This window comes from Zootermopsis nevadensis, unplaced genomic scaffold (genome assembly GCF_977971745.1).
Source record: "Zootermopsis nevadensis isolate Lab colony 2312 unplaced genomic scaffold, Znev_1.0 Znev_ptg000061l, whole genome shotgun sequence".
In the NCBI taxonomy this organism is placed as follows: Eukaryota; Metazoa; Arthropoda; class Insecta; order Blattodea; family Termopsidae; genus Zootermopsis; species Zootermopsis nevadensis.
This window is the reverse complement of record NW_028259192.1, coordinates 11058672-11080639: the sequence shown is the minus strand read 5'-3', so window position 1 is coordinate 11080639 and position 21968 is coordinate 11058672. Positions and strand designations below refer to the sequence as shown.

The following is a 21968-nucleotide window of genomic DNA, read 5'->3' as shown; positions in this document are numbered from 1 at the left end:
TAATGGAAATTTCGTCCATAAAAAAGAACACATTTCTTTGATGAACTATTCCACATGAACACATGATGTTGTACTTTAATTCTAGAGAAAAATACTTTCAAAATCTACGTAGTGTAGAGTCCTCTTACGAAAGGCTGGACAAACACTCAAAGAGACGGTTGATGTTATGTCAAAAGGCGGTTAAACAAAATTTACTAAATTTGCCTAAAATAAGCATGAAAGTTAAATTCCACTTAGTAAGTCGACCAGTTAAAATGCCATGTGATATAAAATCAATTCACTTCGACACTTGCGTATAATGTCGTCGCTGTCTTGTAATAATTGAATTTAAAGCGGAATATATCAAGTGTAGAATGCTGATTGCACATTTAAAGATTTACACATTGTCACTGTAGTTTTAAACTCGCCGTTTCTTCCTGGCAGAGCCACGTCAGCTTTTCCTTATCGATCCTGTGTTACTGACCTCTTTACAATTTGTCCTCATGTATTGACAGAAGTAAGAAATAAAACAGTATGTCTTAGTTGTTCGATTTAATGAATCGTCAGGAAATTTCGAAAGAGTGTGTGTTTGGGAAAGACAGAACTAACTAACTAGATGGCTTACCGAACCCGAAGGTTCATCACCGAATTAACCAAAGCCCTCCACCGGACCCTGTCCTGGGTCAACAAAATACAGTTTCCTTCACCTCCTATCTCCCATAGATCCCGCCCGAGATTATTCTCCCATCTACGTCTAGGTCTCCCCAGCGGTCCCTTTCCCTCAGGCTTCCCAACCAGTACCCGGTGCACACCTCTTGTCCCATCCATGCCCCTCCCATCTCATTCTTATCGACTTAATCACCCTGACAATACTGGGGAGGAGTACAGATTTTTAAGCTCATCATTATGCAGTTTTCTCATGCCCCATCGTCTTCCCTCTTAGGCCCAAATATCCTCCTCAACACCCTATTCTCAAACACCTGGAATCTGTGTTCCGCCCTCTGAGTGAGAGACCATGTTTCGCACCCATACAAAACAACAGGCAAAATTATTGTTTTGTGTATTTTAATTTTCAGGTTCTTAGAAATCAGACGGGAAGACGAAATATTTTGATCTGAGAAGTAGCAAGCATTTCCGGAATTTAGTCTCCTCCTAACTTCCTCACGAGTATCATTTTGTTTTGTTATTGTTGTTCCCAAATATTTGAACTTTGTCACACTTTCAAAGGATTTATTAGCCACCCTAAGATAATTTTTCCCTCCTCAAAATTACACAATTGCATAACTAACTCCACTGAGTAAAGTTTTTCTTTAGAAGTTTATAATATTTTAGTTAGTCAAGTAATTCGCCGCCTTTTGTGGAGACCGAAGGTTTATTTTTGTGTTCACAAGAGCCCGCCAAGTCTGTGGCCCTGAATAACTTTTCAAAACATGCCATTTTTACGGTGACGATACAAAAAGCCCTCTTTGAAGTTTGTCTGCGACTTCGTATTCAATGTATTCGCAGTTACCGTTCATATGTAGGGGGGCATTATTCTCCATTTACAACCGTGGTAACAAAATTACATTCGCGAAGAACTAAACCAGATTACATCGTGGAGTTCTTGCTGTCATGTAGAACGGAATCTTTTATCCGACTGTCTCTTACCTAGGAACCAAAGTATGAAAATATACCAATAAGAAACTATAATAATTTATGTTCTTTATGTGTAAGTGTTTGGGAACGACTTTATAGGAGAATAATGTGTCAGACAGAGGGAACCATGCACTTTTAACGTGAAAAATCGAGAATAATGTGCTATAATGAACATGTGGTATGTATCGGGGTCATTAGAAATGCGTAAAACTAGCACGGCATAGAAGGTTGGATAATTGTAAAATTAGTTTAAAGATGTAGAATATTGGGGTGTAGACTGGATTCATATGGCTTAGTGTCCTCGCTTGTGTACACGATGATGAACCTGTGTTATAGTTTATTCAGTTATAGTGTGTTTTGCCGTGAACGATCCATGTAATTTAGTTTGGCTAACCTGACCTTAAAACAGAAGTTCCCATCTGCGCAGGTGCACAACCGTTCTAATACGTGTGTAGAAAGTATGACGTCATGGTTTCAAGGATGAGTCAATTTTCTGCTCAGACAGATAGTACTCTGTCATATTCATGGTTAATAATCACCCTCAAAGCCAACGTCATCACCACATACGTCACATTTTCGTGTGAAAGTGAACATACAACCCACTTTCGACTTTCTCCTTTTTGTTTATAAAACAAGCATTAGTCTTTCTGCTATTAAGATGCCTAATTGAAAAGCCATTTACCAAATTTAACTTTACTTCTTACAAACGAATTTAACACAGCTAGACGAGACCCATTTCTTGGCGCCTGTATCTACTCTTTTGAAATGTGGGCGAAGTTCACGTTGTTAGTCATTTATCTTAGCTCGGTCTGTACAGAGGGGTCTACTTTTCCATCCGCTCCTCTCTGCAGTCACCTCCCACGTGCAACCATCTTCCTCCCTTGGGAAAAAGTGCGGTGACGTCATCGATTTACTTCCATCTGAATCTCGTTTGCTTAAGGAAAAGACTAGAAGAGTGGCGAGGCGGTTTGTGTGTGAAGATGGGATTCGTTCTCGTATCGCCGATTGCAGCAACTCAGCTTTTAGAAACAGACGTCACTTACGCGAACTGAAGCTGCTGTTAAAATATAAGTAAGATGATGATTTCTGTCATCTGGGTTATTGCACTATGTAGTCGCCTTGATGACGGAGGCAGCATGACCCCTGAAACGTTGGTAACATCGACCAGACTACACAGCGCAACAATCCAGAAGACAGAAATCTTCATACTCACCGCTGTGAAAACATCATCGCCCTGATGATGGAGGCAGTATGACCCCTGAAACGTTGGTTAACATCGACTAGACTACACAGCGCAACAACCCAGAAGACAGAAATCTTCATACTCACCGCTGTGAAAACCTCATCGCCCTGATGATGGAGGCAGTATGTCCTCTGAAACGTTGGTTAACATCGGCCAGACTACACAGCGTAACAACCCAGAAGACAGAAATCTTCATACTCACCGCTGTGAAAACCTCATCGCCCTGATGATGGAGGCAGTATGTCCTCTGAAACGTTGTTAAACACCTACCAGACTACACAGCGCAACAACCCAGAAGACAGAACTCTTCATACTCACCGCTGTGAAAACATCATCGCCCTGATGATGGAGGCAGTATGTCCTCTGAAACGTTGTTAAACACCTACCAGACTACACAGCGCAACAACCCAGAAGACAGAAACTTTATACTCACTGCTGTGAAAACCTCATCGCCCTGATGACGGAGGCAGTATGACCTCTGAAACGTTGGCAAACATCGACCAGACTACTTAGCGCAACAAACCAGAAGACAGAAATCTTCATCTTTAATGTTTTTAAAAGTACAGATGTATAGTACATATGAGTTGGAAAATGTAACTTATTACATTCTCGTCGCCGCCATGGTGGCGCTTTTCGAAACACGAAACAGTATCATGCGAAATGTTGGTCCAGGGTTTTGGTGAAACATCAGTTACAGCAGTATTTATATTAAGGGTGTAGAACTGGAATCAAAATAGCCCAAATTAATCTCAAAACAGACTTCCTGATATGCATGCAAACCAGTTCACCACGAAACATCCATCCACAATAAGAAAGCGGTCAATACTACTTTCGTCCACAAGTACTTAACTGAATAGACAAAAAATGATGGTACATGATGGTATACATATGCATACGTATATACCAGGTGGTTAAAAATATTACTTTGTTTAAAAACAGTCGTAAACAGCTTTTCTGAAATTCCTATACGTTTGTAAGAATAAAACGAAGTTCGTTGTTTATGAACTTCGGAATTTTATTCAAATCCATATAACTTAACGTTTACCACTATTTTGAAAAACGACATTTCTTGCTACACGTTAAGCGTAAAATTTATGAACTATTTAAAATCTGTTTTAAGATAATATGTCACATTAAAAACTGAAAAGACTAATATAAATAAATAAATAAATAATTAAACAAATAGAAATAGGTTTCAGACACACAATCCCACAACACCACAATGAGTGACCTGAACCTAACATAACCTATCCAAATTCACATAACCTAAGCTAAATTTACCCAGATTTTAACTAAACGAATGATAAGTCATTACGATGCAACACAAGTAAAGTAAGTTGGGATATCAATTTCGTGCAGAAACAGACGTCGTATAAAGAAAGCTTTTGGATTATAATTGAATCCCGTCAAACATTGACCTGGAATTAAGAAAGATTTTTCTGAAGTTATATGTTTGGAGCACGGAAGCGAAACATGGACAATGGGAAAGCCAGAAAGAAGATGGATAGAAGCATTTGAAATGTGGTGCTATAGAAGGATGTTGAAAATTAAGTGCACTGATAAAGTACGAAATGATCTGGTCTTAGACAGGATAGGCGAAGGAAAAATCTTACCATTCTGAGGCACCCAGGATTGGTTAATTTGGTTATGGATGGAACAGTTGAAGGGAAGACAAATATTGGAATATGTGACGCAGATTTTTGAGGATGTGGGCTGCAAAAAATATGTGGAAATGAAGAGATTGGCGCAAGATAGGCGAAAATGGAGGACCACATCAAACCAGTCGAAAGACTGGTGACAAACAATTAAACAAACATGCTCTCATTTCGAGGAAATAATAATTTTGTTATTTTGGCCTATATTCATGGCCCATAGGACCAATGATTTAGTTTGTGAGATGCTCCAAATTCTTAGCTTAAACGAGTCAAAACAAGGAAACGATGATGTCGCAGAATGTTGCTTTTAAAATCTGGAATCTACCTTTATGGCGTTATGACACTGAACGCCATCATCTGAGTGGCTGTAATAGTGCAGGAAATGTAAAACAATTCCTGGAATGTTCTCACAGATCAGGTTTATGTGTACCGCAGTCATGAACTTAATACCGAATCTCCAGTTTCAGTAAATTGAAGGTAATGTGGAACCTTTAACAGCAATTGTACCCGTTTACCTGGTACTGGGGATGTAAACCTGTTTCTGAAATAATTCCCTGCTACAAAATTATATATATCGTTCCTAACACGGTAAAAACCACACGCCCTGAAAGTACTATATATCTGTCCGTGTGCTCTAAGCCCGAGTGGATACATGGACCGGATATGAGCTCAGAAGCTCGCTAGCAGGATCGAAAAGCCTCAGAAGGTGGTGGAACAGCCTGTTTAGACATGTTGCGAGTTTATTCCCAGGAGTTCACTGCCGACTGCTGCAACACTGGGCATTGCGAAGAGTATTGCAGTTATGTTATTAGCGCGCGTCTACCTCGCATTCCGGCATCGTAAATAGACTAACAGGGACCAGCAAAACTAGTCAGCAAGCTACAAGGTAACTTTGTGCGTTCACAGATGAGGACGTCCTTCTGTAATGAAGAAGGTAAGTAATGTGTAAAGTTGTCCCTGTGATGAATAAGGCGACATGACATTAAGACGTTTGGAGAATTGGAGGTATAGCTAAGCACTTTCTTAATCTCGGTACTAGATAGAGATTTGTTGTCAGATGTACACTTCGTCAGCTTTATGCTGACAGCCCACACGTTTATGCTCTTTAAGTTCCAGTACCGTTCTGGACATTTTTACAAAGAAAACGCCTCACCTCTTCTAAGAAGAGAAACGGGATCATCTTTCGTCAATTGGTGGCTGATATATCAGCGGGTAGTGGTGTCCACTTCAAATGTCATATTTTATCAGCCCCTTGAAGATATTTTAGAGGGTTATTTACCATTTCTTGTAATCTTGTGTTCCTATTTTTTAAAACATGTAAAAAATACACCCAGCGCTTGTTTGTACGTATATACAAACCTTTGATGAAAATTCTTAAATTGTCGTAAAGTAAGCAGAATTAATTGTAGCTTTTATGTTTACAAACTTTCCAATAAAGTTTACATTTTTAAATTTTCTTGTACCTCGATTTCAGATTTCTAGACACTCCTTTTTGGTCTTATTCTTCTTGTTTTTGTCTATTTCTCTATTTTGTGTCTTATGTCTAGCTGTTGTCACGTTCTTTGTAAATTCTGTAGTTCGCGCTGCTTGTATGTACTACCGTTTCATTTGTATTAGCGTAGCACAAAACAAGGATAATCCTCTCTAATCGCTCTTAACTGGATGTAAATATTTTACATGGATGTGTATGGTCACGTTTCGATCATGGGTTAGGGTATCCCCTCTTACTCGTGTGTGACGTCTCATTACCCCCAACATTATGGTGTCAGAATATAGTGAAATTTTGTCGAATAGCATGAGAGAGATCAAATGTCGTGGCCGAGTGTATTTGGGAAGAAACAGGTTTGTATTTCAGCCCAGATATCAGCTGTCCTAGAGGTTTATTGTGGATTTTATAAAAAAACGTGGGCGTAGTCTTGTTAAGCCGTCCTCGCAGGGCAGCCACAATAGAAACAGAAATTGAATAATGTTTTCAATTTTTGCTTGTTTCTTATTGACTATATTCTTTATGGAATGCCCTATGGGCTGGGTTTCCATTTTGCCCTGTCCCCACTGACGATACGCTGGTAGTGAAGATGTGATCGGTAGACGGATCCCAGTTGCGAGAGTGTGTAGTGTGCACATAGTTTTGACCTTGGGGATAAATCAGAGCTGGTAACAGGTGGTATCGAGCCCTTGCCTGTATCAAGTTCATCACATCGTATAACCTGCGCAGTAGGGCGTAGTTACATTTCTTCTTTTACTCATGAGTGGTATTAGTCTTCAGAGGAATGAATACATATGACAAATTTACGGAATTCTGATTTGTTGACATGTGATGCAAACTGAAAAGGTTTGCGTTAGATACAACCCGAAGACCAAGGAAATGAATTGCCCGTCTTCTCGTCTTCGTCATTGCAGTACTGAAATAACCGAATAACTCGCCGTGGAAGGCAGTCAGACCTTGGGGAAAGAATGTAATATACAAAATGCACCAATTATATAGAAAATAAATAGGAAAGACCTCGTTATATCCTTACAAAATCCAATACAGAGAGCAGGGAAAGCCGTGGGAGAAATTTTAATAAATAGCCAAGACTGCGAAACCACTGGCAGGAATTATAGTGAATCCACATTTCGTGTTGTGTTTTATTTTGAGAAGTTTACATTTGTATACACACTCGCTATGTTACGCTACTGGCCATGTTATATTAAAACCAGTAGTAGTAATATAATAAAAAGTTCTGGAAAGAACTTACTGCTGCTATTTCCCTAAAACTATATGCAGAAGTAATTATCGCCATTTAATGGAAAAATAAATTTAGATTTCGCGTGGCTGCCATGTTATTTTCCGTTCTACGAAAACGTGCTTTGTCCAGACGACCATATTTTTCGGTGACCTGATTCAATACAAAATTTTGTGGCCCTAAAGTAAGAGGCGCTAGTATCGATGCCATCTTCAGTTTTAAGATCACCACGTTGGTATTATCGCTGGCAGAATAATTTAAAAAGTACAGAGGTGCATGTGACCTCAAAGGACATGATATTCATGCAAAGTATGTGACACTCCGCATACTCTTTAAAACATTAAGTGAAAGACAGACATACGAACAGATTGACACGTGAAACATGGTATCATAAGTTTGTATTTCTTGTCACGTAAGGAAATTATGGAAAGAATAGTGTTTCTCGAAAAGTAATTTTGTATTGCACAACAGTGCTTAAGATTTCTTGGTGAACTGCACATGCAACTAAAATTGTACTCCACTCTCTGACGGGATTTAGTAGTGTGGTAGAACTGATGACGCATGCGTGAATAATACGTCGTTAAGTGGCTGCGAGTGTCTCTGGAATCCCATATTTCATCCTCGTATGAGTTCCAGGAACAGTGAAAGGACAGAAATGAATAACAAAAAGTCCAGAATCGTTCTCAGAAACTCTTGACTACAGTCCACGACTGTAATCTTGAGACTTGCGGGGTGAGGAAGTGGGGTGAAGGAGGAGAGATAGCGTCTGCCTTTAACGCTACGGACTTCCTGCATTCCTTGCAAGTCTCAAGATTACAGTCGTGGACTATAGAAAGATCGCATTTAATATTTTTGAAATTGGTCCGTGTCTCTGGCCAGAAGGAACTTGTAGTTCTGATGGTTGCGTCAGGCAGGATGACTAAATAAATAGGACGTGATACTTCTCTAAAAGCTGATAATCGCTCTCCTGGCCAGTGAATTATCCGAGATTTATCGTCATTCTCAAAAGAGTCAGGCAGTGTACTCTACCTGGAAACAGTCTAATTCAGTCCGCACCCCCAGTCACTGTCGAAGATCCCTGTTGACATATCCTCTAGTCTACATTTAGTCCACTGTATTTCATAGGCTAAACTTTTCTGCGCGCTTTATTTAATTTGTATCCTGCTGCACGCTTGTTTAAATCAAAGAAAATAAATTATGCAACTTCTTCCGTCTTCCGTTCACATAGGCCTAACGTCTCTCAGTTACAAATATATTTTTCTTAGTAATCAGTTGTCAAATACTCTGAGGCTTTCTTCATCCCTTTGGGTGAGACGCCAAATTTCACAGCCGTGTAGAGAAGCAAGAGGTGAATTTACAGACAGATCTTTTTTCAGACAGAAGACGGGAAGATAAAATATTATACGAAATGCATGGCAGTAAAAAAATCTACTATCTAATCAGTTGAACTGTTCGTGAATGTAATGTTGGCTGTCATTCGCAAATGCTTGAACTTAGTCATTTTATCAAAGGACGTATTATCTGCCTCTTTGTACGGAACGTTTCTAAATTATGTCATAAATTATAAGGAGCTTCAGGACGTCAGTATGAGTTAAAAAGGTCCATAAACATAGAGCCGGAAATGCTTTTCTAAAGAAGGTATAGACTTTGAAAATTTGTATGCTCCAGTATCTCACAAATGCGAAATGCTCAAATTAGGGAGCATTTACTTGTTATACATGTAACAAATGCTCAAAATGCTCTCCATGAGTATGAATAAATGCGCCAGCAAGATGTCGGAACTAGGTTTGGTCATGTTCGAACGCCTCGGATGTGAATCTCCTTTGTTGCATACAATATCCCTTGCAAAGTCGCTGCCCTGTATCAGTAGTGTTGCTGTACGAGTAAACCGCTGATTAATTGAACAGCACAAATCCAGTTAACACGTTTTACCATATTTTTTTGAGATCCAGTTTTATTTCGTTGTTTCATATTGACTAATTCTTTAAAGTGGTTCTTTTGTATCAAACTTCCAGCCAACGTTTATGTTTCGGCTATTTTATCCTTTTTTCTTTGTCAAGGAGTGCTTAGAAAATTATGGAGCTCTTTATTATACAACTTTCTAAAGCTTTGTACCATTTCATCACTCTTAGGTTAAAATTCGTAAAGTTCTCAGCGTCGCATTCTTATAGGCCCTCTGGTCTTCTCATAATGTGAAGGATCGTTTGACATTCCTATAAGAGGCAACGGGCAAGTTTATACCGTTGTATATTTTAATATTAATATTTTTAGACTTTAGAAAGGAAGACAAAAATAATTTTGAAGTGTGTATTAGCAAGTATTCCCTGAATACAATCTGCGCTTAATTGTTTATTGAATGATATTTTGATTTGTACAAATACATTATAACATTGGTTCAATGTATTTTGGCATTTAAACTTGTCTGTCTTTCGAGAGATTTATGAATATATTTCCATTATGATTCTGGTCTGCATTCTGGTGACAAGACATGTAAGTGTTCATTCTGTTCTTCCCACGATGACCTCTAGACCAACGTATTTATTGCTATAAAACAGAGCTTATGTTTTTATTTGCACTGTTCATTCTTACGCGTAAATACACAACAGCATACATTATAAACTGATGTGTCCCATTAGATTCCAATCTTTCTTATTTAAACTTTCTTTCAGTTTATTAATTACGTACATATTTTGAAGCAAAGTTGAAAAGCAATAACGATAAAGTATAATCTTTCACATAGTCCAGAATAGGAAGTTAATCAGACAAATGTTTACCAACATGGAATATTTCCCTCGGGCTCCAAGGAGAATTGGAGTATTTTCTCTAGGGGCAAGTGGTCATCATTATAGTACACGGAATTTAATACAATCGACCACATTAAACTGTAAACGTACAATGTAATAGAACAAGTGTCAGGACTGCAGACATATCTTTAAGGGTCTTTAGAAACTATTTTTAACATCCCTACGTCGCATATAAAATCATTTTTAGAGACTGACAGCCTTGAACTTTTATAATCACATTAAGTGAGCTTGAGATTAAAATAATTTGGGTAATACTATTCTGGCTCGTACAGCGTATGGTGTGTGACGTTTGGGAAAACGCGGTTTTGCGCTCAACCAACAGAGCGTGTTTGGGCGCAAGGACGAAATGTCGCTGGTCGATTTCCATTCTTATCTTAAGCTGTAATCGTGACATCGACACAAGAATCCAAATCAAGCGAAGTCGAGTCTCGGGATGCCATAAGACACGAATCCGACAAACAGACGCCAAGCGTAGCAACGCTTATCCGAGAACAGAAAAGACTATCCTTGTGACGCCTTTCGACACGAGTTTGGCAAACCGACGGCGATCGTCGCGACACCCAAACACAACTTAACCCATCCTAAGATAACGTCACCTATCAAAACCTGACCCACCCTAAACCAACGTAACCTAACTTAACGTAACTTAAAATAAACTCACCCAACCTTACCTAGTCCAGCCCAGACAATTTAGGCTAATCAAGACAAGACAAGCCGAACCTAACCTAACTTAACCTTACGAAACCTACCCAAACCTAACCTGGCGTACTGTATCCTAACCTAACCGAAACCAACCCTAAGTAACGATACCCAACTCAGAGACATTACACGACACTGGAAACCGACACTTTCCATCGCAATGCCTTTCGTGGGGACGTCGACATTAGAATCCGAATGGAGCGATGCTGAGCGTCGGGATGTCTGTTAAAGCAGGAGGAGGAAATGAAATTCTTCGTTTGCCCAAACGGCTTCCACTATACTGAGATAGGTCTGCCATGAAGAGTCCATGTATTTCTTGCGCTCGCCCAAATGGACACCGTTGCTGATATTTTAACATTGAATATGGAAGGAATATGTCGGTGTTTTCACCCAGAATATTTTTATATTTGTAATTGTTGTAGGTCGTAACATCATTTTTGAGTTAGGCTATACTAAACCTACTTTTCATCTTTACTTTTCTGATAATATTACACGTATGCAGTGGAATGGATTATTGGAATTAATTGTGATAGACAGGATTCACAACGCAATAAATTTCAAGAATGTGCTCTTTTCAAGGAGATGGGCAACCCTTTTGCTGGGGAAACTGGTATTGATTTCACATAACACAACAATCCAAACCACAATAAGATATCTCATTCCTCTCGTGGTAATTTTATTTTATTTTATTTTATTTTCAGATGTCAGCCACGAGACTTGTAATCTATACTATTGATTACATTGTCTACCCACCCATTGAACTGTTTTGTCTGGCCGTTGTAGTTACCCCAGCAAACCATGTCAAGGCGCCTCGAGTATGCGCTCTTGGTTCTTAAGTATGTAATAAAATGTGCATGTATAACTGTTGTTGGATCAGACTTGAAACAACTAAAGAAAGAAATCAATAAGAACATAAATATTTGAGAAGAGTTCAGGACCTTACCTCGAGGGATAAAAAAATCTACGACGTGTTCTATAAGAGGAATTCCTAGGGTTCATAAATCCATCTTCAAATGTATTAAAAATACGATTTAAAAGAAATTCAAGTGAAGTTATTGAGATTAATTAAATACCTAAAGAATCACATAATTTTTATAACACCGCAAATGCTGTTCTCATCTTTTACCGTTACTTGAATTTTAAGACAAGATTAATTTTTAGTTTTCAAATCACCAAACAGTTTCAGGTACAATTAAGCGGATTGCGGCTTCCAGTCCGACTCCAAATATATTTATTTATCACGTTGAGCTACCTTCATTTAATTATTAGGTTCCAGAGCACTAGATTATTTTGGGCTATATGGAACTATCCCAGTTTCTGAGAGTGTGTATATCGGCATGGCGCGTTTCCAGGTTCCAATGGAGGACAGGACTTCTAGATATGGAGGGCAGCTGCGAATGTATTGAGAAGGCATTTACAGAGATCCTTTAAGGAGTTGGTGTCAGGTTTTTACGGCGACGACTATGAAGATTAGCGCCCTCTAGGATGTTGCGCTGTGTAGTCCGGTAGATATTGACGGATATTTGAGAGGTGTAAAATACCTTTATCATAAGGGATTTCTACAAGGGTTGTTATCTAGTACGGTACGAAAAAGGTTTGAGTTTTAATAACATGGCAATGAAGCTTTGGGTTTAATAAAAGGCGGGAAAGTTCTTTATTGGCTGAGTGGCTATCAGTTTTCAAGAAGTGATCTGCTTTAGACTTATTCGTTTGATCTCATGTAGTATTTTTCTTTTGAACGATCATTACGTTTTTATTATTTAATTTAAATATAGGTCTATTTACATATATCTGTGAAGTATTTACAGTTATATGATGTGATGATGGATTTTAGCAAACAACTGCTATAGGCAACATGACGAATTACGATAAATCGTGTGTAATGTAGTTCAGAAGACATTAATTAATATAACCCGTTGTAACACATGCACATAAGTGCTAACAGTGGCTAATAATCCCGAACTGTACCTATAATTAATCTTAATATTCCCTAGTATGACACGTGTCTAGAATGGAATACCTAGAACTACAAGAATGTTAATGAAATTACATACTTGGTAATCAAGATTATACAACTTGTTTCAGTGAAATTAAGCATCAGTGAAATAACGGGATTATTTTGAAAACAAAATAATTTCGGAATTTCAGCCTTGTCAAAGGTAGACGTATTTTCAGAATTGATTCATAGTTACTTGTCGCACTTTTTATTTTCATAATTCAAATTAATAACAGCTGTTAGTAACGCAGACTGATAATAGCAGGGATCGCCAATGGATGCTACTCTATGCAAATTTCAGTATTTTCGGATCTTCTTAAGGTATCTAAGATATATCTTAATGTTATGACTCACTGTCCTTTTTGGAATGCAAATGTGCATTTTCCAAGAGGTTTCCACTAGCAAAATTCTATATGCATTTCTGTTTTCCCCGACCTTGTCATATTATCGTGTCACTCTGTATCACCAACCGTATGCACATTCCATATCGCCAACTCAATTAAAAATTTGGAATTTCTTTTAAATTTATGTGATTTGGTTTTTATACTCCGATAAAAGAGTCGGAATATCTTTTGCAGCAGTCAAAAGGGGAAATCAGTCATAAAATAAAAACATGGAAGAAAATCAGCCGGATGTCGGTTTTGAATCTAGTTCTCTTTCTTAGAAGAACAAATGAACTTAAAACACTGACATTAAACACAAAATTGGACCATATATCACTTAATTATTTAAAAAGTGTTTTTCTTAGTAAATGTCCTGGTATAAAAATTTATAGTCCGCTTGTAGTGCTGCGGCCTAAAGGTTAATATAAAATCACACACTGTACGCATGCTCTTAGTGTAATGGATAATGCATGCCCTATTCCTTGGAACACCGATTATATATTTAACTCTTCATGCTGTTCGTTATCCTCGTGAGGAAAACTGTCAGTTCTTGAAGATCCTCTGTTCACAATGTTGCCAACCTTTCATGAATATCTCATCAGCTCATCTAATACAAAGAGCTTCAACTTGTCTTGTAAGAAACGATATTCAGAAAATCGCCTGCTTGTCTACGTCCCACGTAAATAGTCGCATCTTATTCTAGTCCGAAAATCATTTCCAGAGGAATACTTGCTATTTTTATTGTCTCGTCTCCACGTGACGTATTTCCCTTACAGTCCAAAAGTATAAATATCTGGACGTTCTCAAAATTTACACAGTCGCCATGCTCCTATCTTCAATATATATGAAGATTAAGTCCAATATTTAATGCAATTTTGTCATATTTGTTGACAAAATAAGAGTTGGTAACAAGGGCTGAGCGTTCTTGTTGACAGTGTTACCTATCTCCAGCCAGGCTCTCTCCGCGACAATAAATCTCAACTGTCTCAGTGGCTGGAACTGGCTAACGATTCATTTTATGTGATCAGTTCCCATGTGTTCTAATATATGGAGTACCATTAAACCACGAGAGTTTGAGAGAAGACTTTATTTTTATTTTTAGAAGTGTTAGTTGGTGACACGTCTATTTACCATAGAGGATTTTATCGACGTTGCTTATTGTTTGCATAACATATCCCAATGTCTTCTTTCAGTTCATTTGGTTTAAACAATTATTGCACCATTTATACGATTACTGATGATAAATTTATATGCATTTTTAGCGGTATTTTTAACCTGTTGTTCTCAAAACGCGGATCACTATAGGCCTACACATATCATAGTTGAAATTCGCACCAAACGCTAGTCTAAAACACTCTTCCGACCTATATAATTAGATCAAAGGTCTTTGCAGTTGTTTGGCGTGTTTTGTCGATTAAGCAGCCATATTGTATATATGTTTCAGTGTTATTACTGCGCGCAAGGATATAATTTCAAGGTCAGAAAGATGATTTTTTTTTTTACTTTTTTCTTGGTGTCATTGCCACATTACCTTTCAAACGAAACAAAAAATGCATGAAAGAAAATAAGTAATTATAATTCACTATACCAAAATACAGTCACTACCAATGAATCATTAAATTGCACAATTTGATTTTCTGTTTTCAGTTTTTTATGCGAATTACATTTCTGTTATTTTCTTGAAATTGTGGACAAACTGGTGTTATGTAAAGCTCAAAAGGAGAACACGTTAATGAGTAGTTATTGTCAGAAGAAAACCCTTTATTCCTTATTATCAGCTAAGTGAAGTTTATTGTGCCATATCTTATTGTTTTATGTATTAAGTACATTACAGTGTGTTAATAATTTAATTAAGAATCATGATAGAAATTTACCACACGATTTCGGAAAAAAAATATTATCTGAACATTAGGTTATTAAGCATAAATTAAAATTATCTTATTTGTAGATATATAATTTATTGTCTTACAGTATAAATGTTAGTTATCCACCAGATTTGCTATATGTTCTGTATTTCAGTAATAAATCACCGAGCGATATGTGGCAATATCAAATCTATATCTTATTCCTTAATCAGTGGCAAACACCAGTAATCACTAAATAAAAGCTGACATGGAAAATAGTAGTTCAAACAATCGCATTAACGGGATACATTATCGATTTTGCAACACTCAAATGAAGTGTTGCTTACACGCATGCGCGATCTTTCCGCTGTCTAGGCGTATGTGAGCGCTTTGTTGAAGTTTCTAGAGTGTTTTTAATTAACACAAAAACTGTATTGTAATATAGACCTACTTTAAATAAGTTTTCTCTTCATCTCTCATTGAAACGAAGAAAAGCTCACACTGTCAGCTTTCCATTCTATTGAGACGGTAATTTACATAACGAATTCAAAAATCTAAATTACTTAAATACATTTAGTGCATCTGCATATGTTATTTTGAAAGCTGTTTTTACTCATATCTTTGTATTCCTTAAAAGAATAGTTTTCTCAGTGTCAAAGCAAATTCTGGAATATAATATTAAAATTGGCCAGATCACCTTTTTAAAATGTTTCCCAATTAATTAATAATTATAGCATTCAGGGATTATATCGCTCGCATGCTGCGATTATAACTTATTCCTTAACAAGGATTCTTGTAGAACTGAAGATTAAAGTCGACCCACCACACGGACTGAAATATAAATCATGTTTTAATGATATAACCCTGACCGAATATTAGATATTTAAATTATCCTATGTGTAATAGAGGCTGTTAAAATGGCCTCAAGGTATATTGGTGTTAAGCCTGCTGTGAACAATACGATATTGTTGCTGTCTTTGTTATTATAATTATCAGTGTACCTATTAACCACGAATTAAAAACAGTGGCGGAAGAAAATTGTTGTATATTTTAATGGCATTCAGACATCCGCTGTATAAATTTAAGTGAGTAGCGACAAGTTTAAATCTGAGATTTGTTCAGTGTTTCCACCGAATAAGATCAAAATAACGTGGCTTTTAGTCTGCAGAAACAAAGTTCAAGGATTGCGTGCGTGCTAATATCAAGCTAAGAATTCTTCAATTCTATTCTCCCATCTAGAAGCTGATTCATAGCTCTGGTACAGTACTGAAGGAGGTTGTCGAAGAGGTCATTTGGAGCATAAAATGTAAATAAAGTTTTATTTTTTCTGATTCGGCACCGTTTCCGAGTTACAACGTTTTTACGTTGATGTCGCTTTTCTTGTGATTGTCGTCTTTTACAAAATAGAAACAATTTGTTTTAACTTAATACGACATTTGATTTACTTGTTTTCAATTCAACAAGGAAAGAAAATTCTACCCTACATCTCAGCAGATGTTCAAAGTGCCCTCCGCCCGCCTGAACACACGCCTCATACCGATGTCGAATTGGGCCCCTAACGAAAACTAATTGTCTACGCACGATGCCTGCAGCAACCACCTCATTGCTATTAATTACATCGTCGCGATCCATAGCTTCCATGACACAAACGTTTTCCTCCATGCATCCCCACAAATATAAATCTTGGGAGCTCAGATCGGGAGAACGTGGAGGCCAAGCGGTCGGGCCTCCACGCCCAATCCATCTGTCCAGAAAGTTATCAAACCAATTTAGCATTCGACGTGCAGAATGGGGAGGTGCACCGTCGAATTTAAACCACGTGCTGTAGTACACATATAGAGGCGCATTATGCAATAAAAGCGAATGTGTTTCTTCAAGACAATCGGCGTTCTGCCCTCTACCGAGACGACCCTGTATTACATACGGTCCGATTACGTAGTCATCTAGAATTCCAGTGATTAGAATGAGGAGTAACGAGTAGCAAGAGAACTTTTCGTTGTCCATTCACACCACTTCTTGTAAATTCTACCTCGTCAGTCCACAGAACAAGGCATTGAAACTGAGGGGTGTCTATAATCCTGTGTAGGACCCGTCGAGAGAAGTGTAGACGGAGATGTTTGCCCCGTGGTTGCAATCTTTTATAATAAGAATTCAATGGAATTCCATGCGCTGCATGTCATACTGCACACTGAGAACGTAGTCCTGTTGTATAAAAAAATCAGACAAATTCTGGAAGGAGGGTTATCGTGTGCGATGTCTAACGATTCTGCTCATTCCGCGGTCAGCACGTGCGTCATAACAGTGTTTATTTCTCTCAGGTTACGAGGCGCCGTTTCAAATTCGCGTCGGTAAGGTTGTCTGCTGCCCATCAGTACAGCGAGAGAATTTCCGTAGTAGAAATAACACCCGATATATATATATATATATATATATATATATTTGCATATTGAACATAAGTAAATGTAGGAATTCTTGTTGTTGTCACTGTTCATGTTACCAGTAGAACTGTTCAAGTCTGATAACTGCACATCCGCGGAGCGCCCGTCAAACAACACAAAGTGAAAAATGTCGTCACTTAGAAAAGGTGGCGAATATGAAAAGAGAAAACATTATTTACATTTTCGGCCCCAAATACTGCAGCTTGGAATCACTCGGTATAAACCTAACAATTAAAATGTGGACAATTGTTGTTTTTGTCAGTGTGAAACTTTGTTTCTCGCCTGAAGGAAAACATAGAATAAATATGATTGAGAACAGGAGAATATTTGGACCAAAGAGAGAGAGAGAGAGAGAGAGAGAGAGAGAGAGAGAGAGAAATAACAGGACCATGGAGATAATTATTGATGACAAGCTTTAAGATTAACATTTTTCACCGAATAGTGTTAGATTCAGAAGAGGTTATTTACTGAAGCTAAAACATTTAATTCTTCTCATATATACATTGACTTCATTCTTCCTGTACTCTTACTGACGATATGTATTAATAACAGCTTAATGGAAACGTTTCCTCATAAATGATACATTAATAATAATAATAATAATCATAATCATAATAATAATAATATATTTGGTTTAGAACTATATACAGAGATCTGTGGCCGCCTAATACCAGGTTTTCACGGCCACAGTCCTTACATACGTAGCACTATTAGCACTACTGCTTACTACAACTATTCACTAATGCTACTCTACATGACTATTCCTTAATCCCTAATACTATTTACAGAACTCTTTCTTATTGTTCTCGTGCCTTCTACCCCAGTGGCAGTTACATTAGGAAATGGGACAAAGTGAAACATTGATCTACATTTAGGCATAAATTACTGGCTATGATTTCTATGTATGATTTGAGGTTTTCACAGCAGTCAGTATAAAGATTTCTAGTTTAACAACTGTAGAACCGTAACATTTGTCAGTTTAAAAAACCTAAGGATTAGTAAACTAAGAACTAGCACATCGGTTGAAGCAAAATATACAGTAATTTTTGAAACTTGGTGCATGAGAAAAATCAAATGCAGTGACAAATGTGTAAGTTATGTGACATCAGTTACTTTACTAAATGCAGAGTACGAATGAAAATTACAAAATGTCTGCCTGTACGCGGTGTATTAATATTCAATTACATTTGCAGTAATACGTAAAAAAATGATTTTTAAAACATTTATAATTCACTAGCGATAGGTTTTGCCCACAATGAGATTCTCCCCGTTGTATATTACGCACGTAATCAGGCTGCAAGTGTGCCAGGGAATATTTGCTTTATTGAATTTGCTCTTCAGAGTTTCTGTAAAGCTCTGTAGGCAAACGTGGAGACACGGACTTTAGACATTCAACCAGTGTTGTACTTAATCAGTTAATTTATATCACGAGAATAACTGTAGTTGTGCTCACACTCCGTGTACGTGTTTACTAAGGCAGACTTAAAAATGATACGACAGAGACCTTCGTGGCATGACATTCATACCGAGTTCAGTGAAGATCGGTTTACGGTTCAGACGTCATATTATTCACGACAGACGGACTGGAAACTGCTCTATGTACAAAAGAGAAAAGGTCAGACCCACGCGTCTCATTCACAAGAGAGGCGTAAATAGACGTAAGCCACAGCAGGTAAACTTCATGCATTCACGCATTCAGAAATCGTACGAATCATTCAAAGAAAAGTGAAATCGGAATTTTTGTATTTAACAGAATTATGGATATATTTCTGCCGGGCGTCAAGCCTTTGCCCTCCGAATTCAGTTTCTGTATGACCGATTGACCTTAACTTTCTTCAGGCGATCGATTCTTCAGCAGATCAAACTTTGAAGTAACTGTCCCTCACGTCTCTTGGTCTTCGCATGTTGTTAACGAAATATGCAATTATAAACTTGATAGATAAATAATGTGCATTGGCCACTGGAATTTATCAGCGCTGCCTCAAAATGTTGTTATCTTTTGATGGCGGTCTTCTCGTTTTGTTGAGGTTTCGGAGGACCCTACTGCCTCCATTATCAGGACCCTGGCTCTAGAAACTAGAAGACAGCCATGTTCACCGCCGTGAAAACCTCAAATCCTACAACGTTCTCTTTTTATTGAAGGCAGGTATACAACAGATGATCAAAAGAAGAAGGCCTACATATTCTAGTTGTCAAAGCGCTTCATGTGTTCTATCGCGGCAGATTTTTGACGTCATCGGGTTCTGTCCTAATTGTGCTATGTGTGTTCTTGTCCACCTCAGTTCGAATCCGCCAAAGTATTCTCTCATCCACTTCTTGCATCGCTTGCACAAGCCGAATTTTCAGCGGTTGAATGATGATCGGTATCGGACGCACGTAGACCTTTCTACGATGGGGTTAATTTGATGTCTTTAGCGGCCATGGAATTCTGCAGTCACCGATAATGTAAAAAGAGAAAAGAACTTTGAGACCATATTGCACATGTTAGCGAAGGATTCACATTATTTACATTCTTGATTTTGATAACAGACAAGACAATTTATTTGTAGTAAAAATGTAACTTCGTAATTATCCTGTAAGTTGTCCTTTCAGAATATTCTTAAGCATAAAATCATTACATTTAATTGAATATTCAAATGAGTCGTAGAATTTATGTTGTAAGAGGGTTGAAAAGATTGAGCTCATCCAAAATAAGGTCAAAGGCTGACTTTTATGAACTCGATAAAGAACGAAGATGTTGATTTCTACACTCTTCTGCCATGTAGTCTCGTAGAAGATTACCGACGTTTTAGGGGTGCTTGCAGGTCGTGGCCGACAACCCAGAAGACTGTTGTTTTCATATTCGCAGCCGTGCTAACCTAAAATGTCACGATAACTAAAATTTAAGGTCCATAACAGCTTGAGAGACAATTAGTGTCTTAAAATTATTCAAGGGAGGACAATTAGACGGTATACTGAATCAAGATCGATTATATTAAATAGATTGGGGATGGGATTATGATGGAAAATGCTTAGTACTGTAATGGCAGGCTTCGTTTTGATGGTGTTCGACATTTTTCAGACTATAACAACATCTGGCAACAGATTTCAGAACTGCGCAATAGACTATATTTAGACTTTATAACCTAGCAACACGAAGTCCGTATTTATACCTTGATAGAAATAAGTTAGCGATACTTGAATCGAGGGAAGTGCAGTATTCAATGGAGGTACCGAATGACGTCACATTTAAGGTACACATGGATCATAAGGAGAGGCGGTGAAGAATGACAAAAAAGAATTAGAAATCCGATTCCCTGTGTAATCCATGACAACAACACTTAGTTTATACTGCCATGACGTCAGGGCTACTGCAAACATTGCACGTTTATGTGACGTAATGTGTCCGCTGTAACATGTAACCTGCAGTAATTGGTAATTATGCCACTTGATACGCTATCTTAACACATTTTCCTGTGACAGCAGATTATTATGTAGACTGACCATTTTATCAGTGACCCATTAGAAATTGTCAGCAAGTTTGTTATCGCATGCTTTAGTTCCAAAACTTTCGTTGCTTTATTTTTGTACTGCATACATTTATTTGCTGTACTGTTTAATTTCTTGAAAATATACATTTCTATAGCAGGGTTTCGCACGCTCTGATGTTGGCGAAGTACGTGATTTGATGTCTGAGCTTGATTGAATTATCATAATAGTGTTCGGTGAAGTGTAAAAATTATGGATCTCTTACTTACGTAATTTTACTCTTTATCCTGTCACATTTAAACATTCCTCTCAACATCTTGTTCTCAAATGTACTTAAAGTATGCAGGAGTAATTTCTTATTCTAAATCAAGTTTGAAACCCTTTCAGGAGAACTGGTAAATTATGGTACTGTGTATTTTATTCTTTGTGGTATAATTAACAATGGAATAAAAAAACAAATTAGTTGTGTGGACTGGCCTTTTGTATTATTATTTAATTAGCTACCATACAGCATGATGCATATACCCAAGACGTCTTTAAAACCCCATTTCTTGTGCAGATGTTTAAATTCTGGCTTCTTCGCATATCATTAGTGGCATTGCATATGTCTGTTATTAGAAAATTGCATTATGTGTTTACCATTTTTATATTTTTTCATGAAATGCATTTTGGAATTTGAAAAATTAATTAAACAATTTATATCTGAATAATGACTACAGATTACGACACGTCAAGTCTTATGTACTGTTTCAAAGTGTAAACTTTTATAATTTCTCTTATGATTGCCTTTATAAAATATGAAATATAAACTGATTACTGTTTAGAAAGTAATGATTATTATTGTTATTAATTTCGTTGTTATAAACTCAGTGGTTTCATTTTTTAAACATTATTTTTCGTCACAGGTTTTTTTTATTTAATCAGCTGTAAAATTTTCTCTTGCATAATACATTCTTTTTATTTTGTAAGGGGAATGAAAATTTCAGTGTGTAGGCTGTGAGTCCGCCCTCCTCTAATGTATTTAGAAACAAATATCCAATTAACGTGAGTTTTTTAGGCGTTCAAGCATCGGAGGTCGCTCCTCACTTGTTATCCTCA

At 37.4% G+C, this 21968-nt stretch overlaps 1 protein-coding gene across 7 annotated transcripts in view; it reads left to right on the top strand.

The window, feature by feature from the left end:
- The window catches only part of jeb (low-density lipoprotein receptor domain-containing jelly belly protein), a 416231-nt gene that overhangs the window by 163754 nt on the left and 230509 nt on the right, over nucleotides 1–21968 (top strand). Inside the window, exon 1 of one of the 7 annotated variants that reach the window (XM_022081917.2) lies at nucleotides 5276–5446. The exons of the other annotated variants lie outside the window; for them this stretch is intronic. The gene's annotated coding sequence lies outside the window, so the exon portion shown is untranslated. Of the gene's footprint in view, nucleotides 1–5275; nucleotides 5447–21968 lie in introns of those variants that run through there. 7 annotated transcript variants of the gene reach the window in all.